This window comes from Salvia splendens, chromosome 1 (assembly GCF_004379255.2).
Source record: "Salvia splendens isolate huo1 chromosome 1, SspV2, whole genome shotgun sequence".
NCBI lineage: Eukaryota > Viridiplantae > Streptophyta > Magnoliopsida > Lamiales > Lamiaceae > Salvia > Salvia splendens.
The window spans coordinates 24,087,756-24,097,872 of NC_056032.1; the positions used below are offsets into that span (position 1 = coordinate 24,087,756).

The 10,117-nt window shown below is 45.5% G+C and overlaps 1 pseudogene; it reads right to left on the minus strand.

Moving 5' to 3' along the window:
- Nucleotides 1-1,433: 1,433 nt before the first annotated feature.
- LOC121797403 lies at nt 1,434-2,083 on the minus strand (annotated as a pseudogene).
- Between the last annotated feature and the right edge of the window lie 8,034 nt (nt 2,084-10,117).

Genomic DNA, 10,117 nt, shown 5'->3' on the forward strand with positions numbered 1-10,117 from the left:
AATTGGTCCATCACAAAGACTGGTTTCTACAATCCCTAATAAAGAATCATGAAACCTTAGGTGTCTTTTATCACGAACAACAATTAAAGCAGAGGTGTTTAACCCTTTTCTTGTTGCAGGTTTTAGTCCAATTTGGACTAATCCTAAATGAAGGAATTTGAAATTCTTTATGTGTTCTTCAATTAAAGATTTAGAAAGAAGTTTAAAAGAACTAAATCCCGTTCCTAAAGTAAGGGATTCTTCAACAGTTTTTACGATATAATCGCAAGGAGCTGTGTCAAAAATTCCTCTCCGTTTATAAACGGAAGGTTCATTTGGAATTTTCCAATTTTGAATTTATTTTTCAAAATTTTTTGAAATTATTATTTCTTTATTACTATTAGGACTAGAAGCACTGCTCCTTGTATTATCCTTATTTTTCGACAATATTCTACTTAAAGAATTCATGGCTTGATAAACTGTCTACGGTTTATGCCAACATCCAAAACGCTCTCACGGCTCAACAGGATGCTATTCAGGCTACGCGACGAATGGCCGAAGCCGTTTTCTCAAGGAATGAATTTTCCAGGCAGAAGACCGGAAAAAGGAAGGATAAAAAGGTGCGGCTAGAAACAAAATAATTTAAACAAGAGTACAGAGAAAAAACAAAAAATTTAATAACTTAAACTGAGATTACATTGTTAATTACATACCTTGCCACTAAACGTGGCCCTAATAACACTCTAAGTGGCCCTATAGCAAGGAGAGTGAGAGTGAGGGATGAACCTCGCCTTGCAATCCACCAAAATCACATTTGATGGTGATTAAATGACTAGTGGTGTTGTTGCATTCAACTCCATGCCATTTGCAGCATTCGGTGCTATGCCACGACGATAGAATACCATCTTTATCGATGAGACCATTCTTGAAGTATGCACAAACCGAACCGAACCGGCGGTTAACTGCTGGTTCTTAACCCTGAACTGAAACCAGAAGTTGTGGTTCAAACCGCGGGACGGTTCGGCTATTCAGACGGTTCGATTCAGGTTCAAGAATTTGAGGAACCTGGAACCGCCAGTTCAAAACCGTCGGTTCGCCAATTCAAACCACCGGTTCAACGGTTAAAAAGTAGGGTTCCAGCCTAGGCTATAGGCTTTTCAGATTTGCAGTTGTAGTTGTGCAAAAAACCGGCAGCTTTTCAGGTGGCAGGCGTAGGCCTACAAAACCACTCAGAAACCGCTAGCCATTTTTACTCACCCCATTTTTTTGTAAGAAAACTAACTTTCAAACAATGTAGGACAAATCCATCATATGATTATTTCATAAACATAAATAAACTTCATTTCCATGCTTCACGACAGCATATAATCGAAAATAATAATAATGCAAGAAGCAGCTCAAGAGGAAGACAAAAGAAGAAAGAGATCCGATGTAAGAGAAATGTACTCAGGATCTCATCTCGAGCAGCAAGACACCACTCCATTGTTCTGCTTCGACAAGTCAACCCCGTTGGCCAGGCTGACCGGTTAACCGAGAGGTCGGCCTTGTACGAGTTCGAGCTGAGTATCTTGCGGCTAACCTTGTCATAGGTCTCATGTATGACGATCTCAAACGCCTTCATCACATTGGTGGCATCGAGGGCAGAGGTCTCTATAAAGATCAAGCCTTCTTTTTCAGCGAGGAACTTCCCCTCCTCCACACTCACCTCCCTGATGTCATCCAAATCGCACTTGTTCCCCACTAGCATCCTTGCCACTGCAGTATCACAGTGAGTATTGAGCTCATCGAGCCAGCGTTTGGTGCTCTCGAAAGTGGTCTTCCTGGTGATATCGTAGACAATGAGCGCGACGACGGCGCCGCGGTAGTAGGCGGAGGTGACGGCGCGGAAGCGCTCCTGGCCGGCGGTGTCCCAGACCTGCGCCTTGACCTCCTTGCCGTCGACCTGGACGACCTGCGTCTAGAACTCGACTCCAATGGTGGCTTTGGAGTTGTGGTCGAACTCGTCCCTGGCGAAGCGCGAGAGCAGGTTGGATTTTCCCACGGCTGAATCTCCGATCACGACTATCTTGAAGAGGTACTCCTCGCCGCCGCCTACCTCTGCCATTGCCGCCGCGGGATTTGCTTGATTGTGTGTAGAAGTGTGTGTGATTTATTACGTTAAGAGAGAGAGACATAATTGACTTAAGTTGTTACTTACTTACCATTTAATACTCCATATTTGATGCACTTTTTATTAGCACTATAAATACCAGCAAGTATACAGAGTAGGAATAGTATAGCTAAAAGTTAGTACATGATATCGATCACGCGGAATACAGTCACAGACTGGCTACCCTCCACTAAAACTCAATTACTATTTGGAAAACCGAAAGATTTTTGAATTTTCGAAAATAAAGAACGATTTGAAAACAATAAACAACTAGTTGCAAATAATTCACGAAGATAAAAGTATAGAGACAAGGGAATTCCATGGATGTGCATTCACAGTTATGGTTATACAAATTCCAACTACAATACCCTTGCACTGTTCCATGGATGTGCATTCACAGTTATGGTTATACAAATTCCAACTACAATACTCACGACTATGTAGCAAGTTATATTAATTCATCACAGAATGTGTCGCTCAAACGTGAAGCATTATCCAACAACTTAAGGAAGAAACAAATTAAGAACAAACAGATATTAAATAGAAAAAGGAATTGTATAACCAAAGTCATTACAACACATACCTAGAATCCTATGAATTTTTTTTTTTTAATCAAAAGCACCACGAGGGTGGAGGGTTCAGGCGGACCCACACCTGTGCATTATTAAGGACAATTGCAACGAACAACCAGGAACACCTTGCCGCCCAAAAGTGACGGCTCGCCAAAACCAATTAGAGTACAACGAGGGCCTCCCTACCAACTAGAGTGGTGGTCATCAATGTACTCTTCACTATTCAATTACAATTAACATGGTGCAACATTCACATCACGAAATCCAAGGTCCGTCACTTAATTGAGGCCCGCAATAGGGATACCCCCGCGATGAACGATCCCTCCCGGATCAAGTTCCTCGATGAAGCCTTCCTTCTCCGGGTTGGGGAGCCCACATGAGACATTCATTGAGCAAGTGCTCGGCTCGTTCGCACTAGAGTCATCCCGATCGAATGACACCATGGCGACATTGTCTTTCAAACGCAAATTGTCGATGTGTTGAGTTTTGGAGTGCATGTCTCCCTTATGTGCCTTGCATTTCCTCTTCCTCGACACTAATTGGAATCCATCCTCGTCCATGCTTGGTTGACTCCCAAGGGGCGCTCGAGGAGCCAACGGATCGACGTTCATTGTACCCTCCTTGTTCTTCTCTTGGTTGCCACTATCTTTTTCCTTGTTCGTGTGATCAAAGTTCGGTGAGGTGCCAACCCTAATCGCCGCCTTTGGACGCCATTCTCGACGGATGATCTTGTGATCTTGGCTAGGGTAGAACGCCTTGGTTGGTGTTCGGTAATCCTTGCCTCCAACACGACCCTTCCTTCCCAACGCATGACACTCATCAATGACATGCCCCACATGCTTACAATTCTCGCAAAACAATGGGATACGGTCCCATGCTACTTCGTGTCTTAAATTTTTGCCTAGGATGTTTAGCATGATCTCCTCCGTCGGGGGGTTGGAGATATCAATCTCAACACATATCCTAGCAAAAGAGAGCCGGGTTTGATTGATTGTGGCATGGTCCGCTTGTAACGGCTTGCCTAGTAGCTTGCCGATCGCCATGAGGGCCGATTCCTCAAAAAGATGGGCCGGTAGTCCCATGATATTGCACCACACGACAACGATGGGCGACTCAAAGAACGTATCAAAGTCTGGCGCCCATTTGAACACCCTCATTGGGTGAATCTCAACAAACCAAACCGGACTCCCATTAGGGCCACTTAAGACCTTAGCATAATCAGCCATATCATGGAATTGAAGTAGGATGTGCTTGGCATTCAAGTATTTCCAAGTGAAAGAACCAACTAGCCCCATACCCCCTAAGCTTTTTTGAATTTGGAAAGAACAAGGGAGTGAGTGGGAAAACTTCCCAACAATGGCTAGTCCTAGTTTCTCCGAGAGATATTCCGTTTCAACATCGGTAAAGGAGAGATAAGGTGTACCTTCAAAGTCTCCGGCTGTCCCCAAAGGTGCGACCTTGCCGGCGTCGAGTGGGATTGGCTCGTCCTTATGGGTTTTATGTGGTGTTGAGGCTCCCACCATGCACCCCGTCCCCCCATGTGCGAACATGTTTTTAGCCTCCTTCCATGCATTCGCCGGCGGGACCAGGTTTTCCGGCGGGTACTCCTGCGGCCGGCCGTCGGTGCCATGGTCCCTCTTGTCTCCATCAATGCCAAATTGGGTGTGGATAGCACATGGTGCTGAATTTGAATTCAAAATGGCATTTACCTCAAATGGACCATCATTCTCTTGCCCAAGCAAAGTAACCTTTGTCTTTTCCTTCTTTTGTGAGTCACATGCCAACCCATCCTCTAGCCTAGGCGTCACATGGAGGGGTGTACTTGCATTGGTCTCCTTGTTGACCATCTCATACTCCAAGCATGAGACATCAAGGTCCCGGTCACCCGGCGCCGGCGCAATTCCGGCCATCCCCTCACCATCAAGACCTTCCAAATCTTTTGTCGAAGCTTTCTCATCCTTTGCCATTTGAGCTAAGGAGCTCAACATCTCCCCAATAAGAGCTTGCTTAACATCCGGCGACCCCCTCCCTTCACCATGGAGTTTGCCGACGAGTCCATCAGCCATTTCGAACACCATCTTCTTCTTAGCCTGACTCACCTCCGTGAGGGCTTGTCGAGCTTTCTCCGTGTGGGGCGTACTAACCCTTTTTGTTTTGGGCCGTGCAATAGAACGAAACTTCCATCCGGCGAGGAAGGGGGCTGCATCGTGTGTATCAAGGCCGTGGCATCCCCCTTCGGCAGCTCACCACCGGACTTCACCATGTGTCGGATGCAACAATCACATTTCACCTCCCTCAAAGGGGAGGGAGGGAGAGATGTCGAATTCTAGAGAGAAGGGAGAGCTTCTCTCTCTAATATGATTTCAACTTCAACTATGTTAAATAAGTGACTTTAGATATCCTAGAGTTACTAGAATCCTATGAATTTAGCTACACTTAATAGAATAATCTAAAAACATAGATTGGAGGGAAAACAATTGGAACATAAAACTAAAGCAAATAAAACTCAAAGGTTGCATCCTTGTAGCTTTGATGTTCTTGAATCCTTCTTCAACTCTTTGCAAAATGAAGTACTCTAACTTTTAATCTCTAGAAAATATGTTGCAAAAAGAGGATCCTAATGAAGAAGCTTGAGGGGCTATATATAGGGGAAAAATCGCCCCTCTCAAATAAGGCAAATGGTTGCAAAATATGGTAAATCTTGGAGAGAGAGTAGGACAAATTCTTCTCGCCGCGTTTTTGTAGCGGACCGCCATGCATTGATCTGAGGCTTCTGACACCTGGGTGGCGGTCGCCACGCATTGCCCAGCGGTCGCTGGGCATGTCTTCATTCCATGTACAAAATTCCCGGAACGGGCCGCTACAGATATGGCGGCCGCTGAGCGCCGGCGGTCGCTGGAAGCTCCTAGAAACTCCAGATTTCCTACTTCGCGTTTTGACTCCCTTTTTAAGCTCAAATATGCACATTTCTCACAAAACATGTCAAAATACCAAAATATATAAAATATTCAAATAATAGACATGTAATGCAACTTTGACATTCAAAACGGACCAAAGGGAGTCAAAACTTGGACATGTAATGCAACTTAAAACCGTGCAAAATCTGAGTGTATCAATATTCCATACTACTTGATCAGAGCAAAGGAATTGCCCAAGATCAAAGTAGTCATCCTCAAAGATCAAAGCGACCTAGTCGTTGAGAAGTCATGAAAGAGGTTTCCCGAGTGGCGGCTGAACGCATGCAAGTAAGTTCTAAAAAATAAAATTATTTTTAGAATTCATAATTTCATAAGATTCAGTTTTTGACTTTTTTTTAATTCCTAATTCATACCTTGTACTTATATAATATTTATAGATTGAAGAAGATCATGAAGGGGTTGGCAGCGGAAGCGCATATAAATAAATCACATAATAATTTCGATCTATTCAGCGGGTTATTTAGAGAAAATATATTCGCGTAATTATTACATGTATCATGCACATAACTTGAATTAAAACATGCTAAGTTACATTTGTATTACGATCCACTCTTTTTTCATTTAGTGATGAAGGTCCTACTCTCACCCAAATCGACGTCCTCGATTAGTTGGTAATAATTGAGAAAGATTTTCCCATACTTGCGTCAATGGCTGAAAGAGCAGGTTTATGCAGGGTCGTGTAATCAACTGATCAGGAGAGACTCCCAACCTTTTTTTTAATTATCTCCTATATGGAGGAAATTACAAATAAACTCCTATAGAAAGGAGGAAATTACAAATAAACTCCTATAGAAAGGAGGAAATTACAACTGATGTCAAGAGGGCTCGAACTCGGCACCTCATACAATAATTAGGCTCCTTGCTGCTAGGGCCAAGGCTCTGGACTAAATTTATCATCTATTAATCATATATTTTTCATAATCAAACGTCGCCTGAGAGATTCTCAACCTAGTCGTGTCGCTGGCACGATGAACTAAAACCTGGTATCAACAATTTCCTTAACCCACTTCTACTGGCTAGTATAGCGGAACAAGGGTTAAATCCCATAGAGCTGGATGAGTGCGAAATGTGATAGTAGTGATAATCTGGAAGGGTTGGTTAGCTACCACGCTTTGGGTTGAGGTTTCCTAAACACTAACTTAAAAGTGACCTGCTCTACTGACTCTGACTGATAACACTGTCTCATATCGGAATAAGGTCGTGTACGTGAAATAAAAGAACTATCATACTGGAGTGCATGTGAAAAGTATAAGTTTACTAAAAATGGTTAGACAATGACTGAAACGAATATTCTAACGAACTGGCTGATGGACTGCCCGATATGCAGAAAGGACTTACAATAGCCATGGACAAGAGGTAAAGTAGCTGAAAAGCATAAAGTGGTCCACAAATCAAATCTGGTTGTTGTCTTCTCCAACAATTATGCACATACAGTAGATAAACACACACTCCATGAACAACGATTCAAGCAACATCTTTCATAACTTAAGATTCAAAATTAAAACTTAATCGAGCAGATTAAAAACCGATAATCCAATTTTAAACAAACTGACTAACATGCAAGGTGGCGATAGCTACGTAATCGCCAATCTCATGCATCAGACTTAAATTTGAACGAGTAATCACTACGAATTGCACTCAAACATTTCAGATCTAACCTACTCAAGAACATTCATGCATCAAACACTTGGGAATTTACACCAACCACTGGATCTAACTAATCTAGGCACAAAGAAACACGATTCCAATCGAAAGATAAACAAAAGTAAATTTCCATTTCATAGCAACTGAATCTAAAAACGTAATACTTCGAAAACATAGTAGAAATGCAGATTAAAAAGTAGATCCAACGGAAATAACAAACAAGAGTTTAAACTACAAAAGCAAGTAAAGATCTTTAAGTGATTTCAAAGGCTGAATGAGGTGGTGGTGAACTCCCCTCGGTGGAATACCGAGGTCTTTAAGTGATCATAACTGATGGCGAGGAACGAGAAGTGTTGGAGCTAGTCTCCGCAGCGGACTTGGGACTTCCGAGTGCGGTTTCTAAGTGTGAGCTGGTGTTTTTTTAACACCTATACGGTGGAGGATTCATGGGGCCCTCATCCCTATTTATCAGCCAAGAAGAACAATTACACGCTAGAGCCATGCCCGAAAGTGGCATGCTCGCAATCAACGAATAGAGTAGTAGCGTGGGGACGCGATCCCGATAGTGGATGTTTCACCAGTCTACTCTCTTGCTAGACCAAAACATTCAAAACAAAAATTACATCCCCGGACAATTTTCCTAATCATTTACTCTGATGTAAGGCGTACCCTCTTCTTCTTTCCGGACCATCACCCTAATAGCTCTTGGAAGATCCCCTGTACTGTAACGACGTAGCGTGGGGTCTTCCTTGACTAACGCTGCAAGCAAAGTGGCTGGTTTATTGCCTTCGCTGTGAATGAACGAGACTCGAATCTCGAGCAAGCATTGGAGGAGCCTGATATGAGCTAAGGAGTGTCGAGAGTTTGCGGGCCCAGAGCTAGACGAGTTGATGATGGCCACCGCTTTGGCTACCTCTGATTCCACCCAGATGTGATTTCCGGCTTCCTTAGCCATTTGTAGCCCAACAAACATGGCTTGTAAATCTGCCCCGAGGCTGGACTGCGCGATCAGGGAGGCCGAGTACACCGTGATAGGTCGACCATGTTTGTCCCGAATAATCCTACCCCCGCTCGCCTTGTGATTATGTCATACATGCCGTGTGTGTCAAGCTTAATCCAAGGGGTGTCAGGTGGATTCCATTTCACCTTCATGACGAAATGATGAGGGGGCTTGACTCGGTGCTGTGTTGGGGCCTCAAAAGGAAGGCGGACTCCCTGCCAATGGCTCGGTTCGAGGCATCCGGATGCCATGAGTTTATGGACATGAAGTTGGACTTGCCAAGTTACGTTAGTGGTTTTGAAGGTGGTCTCGTTGTGGCGACATCTATTGCGTTCAGCCCACAGGAACCATTAAATAAGGCATGGGATCAATCTGCTAAGGTGTAGGGTAGTCTTCTGCTGGTACCGTCTCGCCAAAACCTCCAATCTATCCGGGATGGAATCACGGTCCCGAAGAGGGTGTCCTTGTTCTGTAAACCATTTCACTCAAGAAGGAGGTAAAGAAAATCCTTTTCTAGAGAGAGACGCTCCCCCTTCTCTCTAGCAATTCCCCCACCTTGATCCTTTTCGCCGTCCACCCACTCACACCCACGACCCGCCGCGACTCCCTCACGCCGACCACCACACCTCACCCCCCCACAACCCGCCGAGACCTTTTCCACGCCGGTCGTGTCACCATCCCTCCTCAACTCCACCGTCTCCCCACCTTGGTTCGGCGCTGCGGTCACACCCTCGGCTGGCCATGCCGGACCCCCCCATGAACCCAACCCCGGCCCCACCAGACCCCGAGGAGGCTAGGTCCATCCCGGACCAATTTATGATTTTTCACTCATGCGATGACCCAACACCAAAGGTCTCGGCCAAAGATTTGAAAATGCAAAGCAAGAAGAATAGGATGATGGCTAGGAAGAGCACGCCGGCACCTCTCACAAAAGGTCATGGCCGGAAAAGGTTCGTACCTTCTCCACTCCCGGAGGACAAACAACTTAGGAAGAAGCTCGACTTTGGAGAAGAGGAGACCTCCGAGCCCGAGTCATCCGTCCCGAGCCCCGACCTTGATAGCCTTAAATCCAAGGTAAATCTTTTTCCGGCTTGCTCCATTGATAGCAAGGAAGCACTTGGCCTAGGAGCCCTTCCTAAAGCCCCCACATCCGAGGATGGGGTCCAAATGGAAGTGGTGGTTCACGGAGATGCACCGGCGGCGGAGGTGGCGCCACCCTTCGACCATGGACCCGTCATGAGCGAGATGACCGTTGGAGGGGATGATGTCGGACCCCTAAACGTATCCCAAGAGGATTTGACCGTAGCATGTGTGCCAAAAAGTACATTGGGGAGTGAGATAGTCAACTTGCCCGAATTGGGCATGGGAACAAATCACCTTTCGGAAAGTGCTTTTGCCCCTTACCAAAACCGGAAGTCACATGTGGAGCCTTGCTCACCCCTACCAATGCAGCAAATGAATACAAAAAAGAGTGATATCCTCCAAATCATTCACCTGGCCGCGGCGGAGATGCTTGATGCGGCGGCGGCGCAGCCCCTCCTCGCCGAACCCTCACCGGCCACGGACTACACGGCGAAGGTCACCCTTCTCCCAGACCGGAGAGACAAAGATATTGAACCATGCGCGCCTCTCATTGAGCATGGCCCTTCCCTTGAAGATTTCCCACCTCTCGAAAAGGGAAGGACCCGGAAAATCCGAGCATCATTCGAAGCCGGCTCGGCGTTAGTGAGTACGGGATGGCCGAGGACCAATGCAATCCGCAACCCCCCTCGAGACACGTCCGCGCCTTCGGCCT